We start from the raw sequence: 7,288 nt of genomic DNA on the forward strand, positions 1-7,288 counted from the left end.
CATAAAAGGACGAGGAGGAAAAACGGAAAAAAAGATATATGCTGTGGTTTTCCAAGCTTTCTTTCACCTCACTACGGCAACAATATTACCACTGTTATTATCGTTATTTTTACTGTTATTGTTATTGTTATTAAGATTCGTCAAGGGAAAAGACGAGAAAAACATACATGGCCAACGTGAACAGATCGAGTGACCGAGTCCCAATGGTAAGAAAGTGAAGACATTCCTCTTAAAAATAGCCGAGGGAAACATTTCTTCTCGTGAAGGAAAACAAGAACAAGGAAAGCAAGAAGGGAGAATAAAATATATAAGTAAATTATACGAGAGAGAGAGAGAGAGAGAGAGAGAGAGAGAGAGAGAGAGAGAGAGAGAGAGAGAGAGAGAGAGAGAGAGAGAGAGAGAGAGAGAGAGAGAGAGAGAGAGGAAAATTAAATATATAAATAACGAGAGAGGGAAAGGAAGAATTGGAATAAAGAGAGAGAGAGAGAGAGAGAGAGAGAGAGAGAGAGAGAGAGAGAGAGAGAGAGAGAGAGAGAGAGAGAGAGAGAGAGAGAGAGAGAGAGAGAGAGAGAGAGAAAATTAAATATATAAATAACGAGAGAGGGAAAGGAAGAATTGGAATAAAGAGAGAGAGAGAGAGAGAGAGAGAGAGAGAGAGAGAGAGAGAGAGAGAGAGAGAGAGAGAGAGAGAGAGAGAGAGAGAGAGAGAGAGAGAGAGAGAGAGAGAGAGAGATGAAACAGGAAATAAATATATAAATAACGAGAGAGGGAAAGGAAGAACTGGAATAAAGAGTGCCTTGAGGTGTCAGGATGGCAGTCCCTCCAGCATTCACTATGCCCAGGTATCAAGTATCCGCACCCACACTTATGGTAGGCTGAGTGCATCCTATGATCTGGTGGTGATGCGGCTGAGGCTGGGCTATAGATATTACTGGGAGGTCAGTGGGGCTGACCCTGTACCTTGCCGCTTGTGTGTCAGGCCAGGGGGTCACACGCTCAAACACTATGTCCTGCAATGTTCTGCTATTAGTGCCTACCGCCCACAGGGCCACTGGGACCTGCCTGGGCTGGCGGGCTGGTTCATTAACAATAATGTTCCTTCAGCTGTGCTTAGTGAGTATCCTGCATTTGCCCCTAGATTGTAGTCCATATGTACAGTCCCTTATGTTTGCTCCCTTGACTAAATCAAGGCCTTTATATTTTTAACACTTGTCACCTACCATAGTATCTTTTTAGTTTCATGGTGCTTCTTAAAAATGTATCCTTAGTTGTATAATCACACTCTGTACTGCCTGGGGTTGATGGCATGCCCTCCTTCTCCTTTGTTGTTTTACTTGCAACAATAAACTATCAATCAATCAAGAGAGAGAGAGAGAGAGAGAGAGATGAAGGAAGAGACAGGAGATAAATAAATATATAAATAACGAGAAAGGGAAAGGAAGAACGGGAAGAGAGAGAGAGAGAGAGAGAGAGAGAGAGAGAGAGAGAGAGAGAGAGAGAGAGAGAGAGAGAGAGAGAGAGAGAGAGAAAGCAACGGACAGCTGTGTTGGGGTTAAGAAGGGCACACCTCCAAGGTCAGGAGGAGGCGCCTCCGGGAAAGGCGTCCGCGTACCCAGGAGCGAAAGAGGAGGAGGAGGAGGAGAGAAGAGGAGGAGGAAGGCATGAGAAAGAGGGAGAAGAGAAGAAATAGTAGAAGAAAATGAAGGAGTAGGAAAAGGAGGAGGATGAAGAGGAGACGGAAGGCATGAGGAAAGAGAAGGAAAGGAGGAGGAGGAGGAGGAGAAGAACAAAAAAATGAAGGAAGAGGAAGAGGGAGAAAAGGAAGAGAAGAGAAAGAAGGGAAAAGAAGAGAAAGGAGCAAGAGAGAGAAGGAGGAGGAGAGGAGAGGGAAAAGAAAACTAGAATGAAAAGAGAGGAAGAAAAGGAGAGAAAACAAAAGGAAGAAGAAGAAAAAAGTACAGACTTGAGGAGATAGATAGATAGAGATAAAGATAGAGACAAAATGATAATAAACGGAATGAGAAAAAGATGACAGTAAAAGGATATATACAGAACAGGATTGAAAAAAATATAATAAAAATGATGAGAGGAAAAAAATAAGAAAAAGATAGCAAGAGAAAATATGATTAGGAATAGAAGTAGAAAATAGAAGCAAAATGTTAAGAGATATAAAAGAATAATAAAAGACAGTAAACTACGTTTCTTGAGAAACTAAACAGACAGACAGATAGACGGATACCCACCCTTCTCCCCCTCCCTCTTCCTTTCCCTCCATCCCTTCCCTGCCATACTCTCCCCTTCCCAACCCTTCCTTCCCTTCCCTACCCCTCCCTTCCATTCCTCTCCTTTCCTTACCCTTTTTTCCGATCCTTTTCCTTCCCATCCCTTCTCTTCCCTTCCCTTTCCTTTCCCTTCCTTCCTTTACCATCCTATCGGTTCCTTCCTTCCCAACCAATCGGAAAAAGAGTTAGGAAAGGAAAAGGAATGGAAGGAGGGTAGGATAGGAAGAGGAGAGTATGGAAGGAAGGATGGAGGAAGGAAAGGATGGGAAGGAAAGTATCGGAAAAAGGATAAGGAAAGGAAAGGAATGGAAGGGAAGGAAAGGAAGGGTTGGAAGGCAAGGAACAGATGGAATGGTAAAGGAAGGAAGGAAGGAAAGGAAGGAAAGCATCCTTCCTTCCCTTTCCTTTACCATCCCATCTGTTCCCTTCCCAACCCTATACCCTTGCCTTCCTAACCCTTCCCTACCTTCCCTTCCTGACGCTTTTCTTCCCTTCCCTTCCCTTCCTTCCCTGCCTTTCCTGTTCCTCCCTTCTCATCACTCCCTTCCCTACCCTACCCATCCGTTCCCTACCCTCACGTCCCTTCCCTTCCCTTCCTTCTCAACCTATCCCAACCCATAAATACCTTCCCTTTCCATTGCTTCCTTCCTTCCTTCCCATCCCTTCCTTCTCATCCCATTCCTTACTTCCTCTCTCAACCCATTCATACCCTTCTTCACAATCCTTCCTTTCAACCTTTCCCTACCATTCCCTTCCTAACCCTTCATTTTCGTTTCATTTTCTTCCCTCTCTCTCTCTCTCTCGTCCCGACAAACGCTCTAGCCAATGTCATGAACACACACTTTTGTCACTATTTTTAGCTCTCCCAAACCACCTCCTCCCTCTCCCCCCCTCTAGTGTAGCCTATTTAATTAGTAGGGGAGAGCGGTGATGATTCGGACAGTGGGATGGTCCGGCCATAGCACTTATTGTAAAGTGTATGGGACTGAGTGCCGCGAGATTTTGTGTGAATGTGCAAAACTTTGTTGCCTTGGCCCACAAAGGGACAACAACCACGCCCTCAGAGCTGTTATTTTCGATGCAAGTCCTATTTTATGATTTTTTGCATCTCGTATGTAATATTGTCAGGGTGTATCGTAAGCTCTCGCTTCAAAAACGTGCCAATTAGCGAGATGTAAATTATTTCGGTGACGCAGCGATGCCCGGCGAAGGTGTTGCCGTGTATCACCCGTGAAGCCTCGTGCTGGAAAAGGACGTGACACACATTTGCTTTTTAGAGTCGTGATGATTCGGACGGTGGATTTTTTCATGATTTTTATTACATTTATATCAATTTAAACATGATAGGTGTTGCAACGATTATAAAAAGGTTAATTTGGTTGATTTATATTCCGATATTATGCTTGTGAAAAGAGAAGGAAGACATATCAAAATTTTTGAGATTCCTTGTAGCTCTCTTTTATTTTTTTCCCTCTAAATATTGAGAGGATACTTTTGTCCTTATACAAATGTTTTGTAGAAGATATAATCTTGTTTATTAGCCAATCAAGCTTAAGTTATATTAATATTATGGCGAGTATTATGTGTGTCCGTACCGTCCCACCTCCCTGGCCGAGCCATCGCCGCGGGTGGGGATGGCTCGCACGATTTAGAGACTTGTCTCTCGTCGCCTACATACATCTGAAAACTGGAAATAGCTACGAGCGTCATATTAGCAGCCTAAAGAGCCAGATGATGGAGGAACATTTTGAGATCAACAAAATTACACTACTTCTTAAACTTCTTTCTAAAAATATTTTATAAAAAGAGAAAGGGAGAGAAAGAAAGGAAGAAAAGGAAACAGAATGAAGGAGATAAAAGAAGAGAAAAAGAGAGAAAGGAAGAAGAGAAAAGATACGAAGGGAAGAATTAAAGAGGAGAGAAAGGATAAGAAAGGAAGGAAGCGAAACATAAGAGAGAAGGAGAGGAAAGAGAAACGGAAAAGACGGAGAGAAAAGAGAAAAACGATGCCATAATTAAGGTCTGATTATATTCCCTTTATATTTAAACTAACTTAATATTCCTTGATTCAACCTTAAAAGTCATAATAAAAGATAATTAAGAGAAAAAATACATATAAAAATGAACCGCTAGAACGAGGAGAGAGATACGAACGGAGGAAAAGAAGAGAAAGGAAGAAAGGAAGGAAGAAGAAAGGCAGAAAGAAAGGAGGAGAAAGAGAAAGAGAGAAAGGAAGAAAGAAGAGAAAAAAAAAGAACCGCTAGAACGAAGAGATACGAACGGAGGAAAAGAAGAAAAGGGATGAAAAAAGAAAGAGCAAGGAAGATAAGGAGACAAAAGAGGAAGAGAAAATGCAAAGAGAAAGAAAGAAAAGAGGAAGAGACAAAAGAAAAAGGAAAAAGGAAACCGTTAGAACGAGGAGAGAGATACGAACGGAGGAAAAGAAGAAAAAGGATGAAAAAAAGAAAGAGAAAGGAAGATAATGAGACAAAAGAGGAAGAGAAAAGGCAAAGAGAAAGAAAGAAAAGATGAAGAGACAAGGGAAAAGAAAAAAAGGAGCCGCTAGAACGCGTCGACTCGGTTTGTTTACGTTTTGCCGCGGGGAGGTGCACGTGTGGGCGGCGTTCAAAATGATCTACGTTTATTTCACGTTCCTGACCTCGCCCGCCTTTAAAAGTAAGTAGGCCTATGGGAGAGACCTTGGGGCATCGGTGTTTATAGTTGGGCGGTCTAGTGGAGCGGTAGACCTATAAATATGGGTGCTGGGTGAGGGTTAGGTAAAATTTTCTACTACGTACTCTCTTCCTTCCTCCTCCTCCTCTTCCTCTCTCTTCCCTCTTCCTGCAGACCTTAAATTTGAGTGTAAGGTCAAGTTTAGGGCTTATGCTATAGCTGCTACTACTACTATAGGTGCGCGTCGCCTCAGAGCTCATCTTTGTCACATCCTGCGTTGTAACAGGGCGGGCGTGACATCGGAGTTACCACAGTGTGCCTTCCCCAGGTCCTCGTTGCTCCAGGGCGTAGCTCCGTTACCCTGGGGGGCCTATGGGGGTGCGGGGTACAGGCACCCATCGCTCCGGGACACCTTGCCTCAGTGCTCATCTCTGTCAAATTAAAGACTCAAGAGGTAAGCTTGTGACAGGTGAAGTTTGGGGTCTAGAGCATAGCTACTCATTGCCTTGGTGCCCATCTCTGTCACATTGGGTTACTACAGTGTGCTCCTTACCCAGGGGTCCTGAGGTACACCTATGGAAGGATGACCAGCTCAATACTAAGTTACATGAAGAGAGAAGGAAGGAAGTGAAAAAAAGGTTTAATATATAAACAGATGATTGAAACAGCATTCAATTAATAAGACTGACTCTGCAAAATATTTAGGAAAGCGTGCACAGCCACCTCTGGCCAAGTTAATGCTTACAGCATGGATTATTTTTAGTGCCTGAATGCAGTGCATTAACAAGGGACTTCCTAGAAATAGAAGGGGGTTGAGAGAGAGCAAAGTCCCCCTGTTCGCTAGGTTACGTAAAGTAAGGCTTGGTTAGTTTAAATATACTGGGCAGGCAGTGAGGGGTGGCGGGAATACACAGTGCAGGGCAGGGGTGGCCCACTATGCACGCCGGTGTTGTGAGAAATGCCTCCTGTAGAAATGAGTGGCTCTGGTGTCCACCATGCATGGGGCAATACACAGCAGGAAAACATTAATATGCCTGGTTTTGTTCTGGTTTGTCCATTTTTTTCCTCAATAAGCTTGGGTGTGATTCTAGAGATTTTGGATAAGTAAGTCGCTGGCGTCCAACGCTCACTGGGGGAACACACACACAGCAGCAAAAAACATTAATTTGCCTGGTTTTGTTCTGGTTTGTCCACTTGTGATCTTGGTGAGCGCTGAGTTTAATCAGTAAGCAAAGTGAACCTCTCTGTCAGCTATGTTGAGGCAGTGGGAGGTGACGGGTGTACAACAGGCATTGAAAAGTCAATCAAATAGTGATATCTGGAAATGAATACTATCTCCATAATAAACAGCATCATATTTTGTCCAGAAATAAGCAGTCAGCATCTCAAAATTATTAGGCGACCCTCTCATGAATAATCCCACCTGAGGTTTTGTGCCTGGGAGGCCTGGAATGCCTGTAAATATGAGTTGATGGTGGCAGGAATGCATATTCCTGAAGTCTGTACGGGTGTGTTCCGCCTACTCTTGAACAGGGCAGGATAGATTTTTTTTTTTTTTTTACATCTCCTCCTGTAACTCCGGTAGGCTTTCTTCAGGGGCCTGGATGGTGGTCGGCCCAAGGCTGTCATGGCGCAGGCAATTTTTTATTGTGGCGCCAGTTATGCTTGGCTCATGCTGCCCCCTTGAACTCATTCTTGATTCACTGGGCGGTTTCTTCTAGAGTCTGGATTGATGGGTGGCCTTCTGGACAGCATGTGGGTAGTCTGTGGCCACTTGGCGGTTAGGCTATGTAAGGTTAGGTAGGAAGTATTACAGATAATGTTGAGCGGGAATCACAATGAAAGTATTTTCCAGAATGGCCCGTGGTTAGTTTTCAAGTTACAGCCGAGCGTCTTCACTCAGGAACCACACACCTGCAGAGACTTCAGGAATATGCGGCCCGGCGGTGTGTTTAGGCAGGAAGGCAAGGCAGACAGACTGGTTACATTGATAGCACTGTGTCTCCTGATGCAGGCAATGCTATTTTGTTCCTGGTGGCTCCCCTGTCTCTGTTGGCACCTTTTGTTCTTGCTTACACTAAATATAAAGTAATAAAGAAGAAAGAAAAGAAAATGTGGTAAATGTATAGTTTAGTTCTGCTGCCTCAAAATATCACCATGATGTGAGAAGGCACACAAAACTAACTTAATAAAGTAATGGTAAATAAATGACAATAATAATTGATAAATAAATAATTGCTAATGAGTTAAATCTTAGTTATGTCATAAGTGCCATGCCAATTATTATTATCATTATTATTATTATCATCATTATCATTATTATTATTATTATT

The 7,288-nt window shown here is 43.2% G+C and overlaps 1 long non-coding RNA gene across 1 annotated transcript; it reads left to right on the forward strand.

Moving 5' to 3' along the window:
- The first annotated feature begins 4,290 nt into the window (after positions 1–4,290).
- LOC126993590 (uncharacterized) lies at positions 4,291–6,919 on the forward strand. Its single transcript, XR_007747992.1, has 3 exons — positions 4,291–4,958; positions 5,284–5,409; positions 6,811–6,919. It is a non-coding gene; the product is annotated as an uncharacterized LOC126993590 (long non-coding RNA).
- Positions 6,920–7,288: the final 369 nt, after the last annotated feature.

This window comes from Eriocheir sinensis, unplaced genomic scaffold (genome assembly GCF_024679095.1).
Source record: "Eriocheir sinensis breed Jianghai 21 unplaced genomic scaffold, ASM2467909v1 Scaffold64, whole genome shotgun sequence".
In the NCBI taxonomy this organism is placed as follows: domain Eukaryota; kingdom Metazoa; phylum Arthropoda; class Malacostraca; order Decapoda; family Varunidae; genus Eriocheir; species Eriocheir sinensis.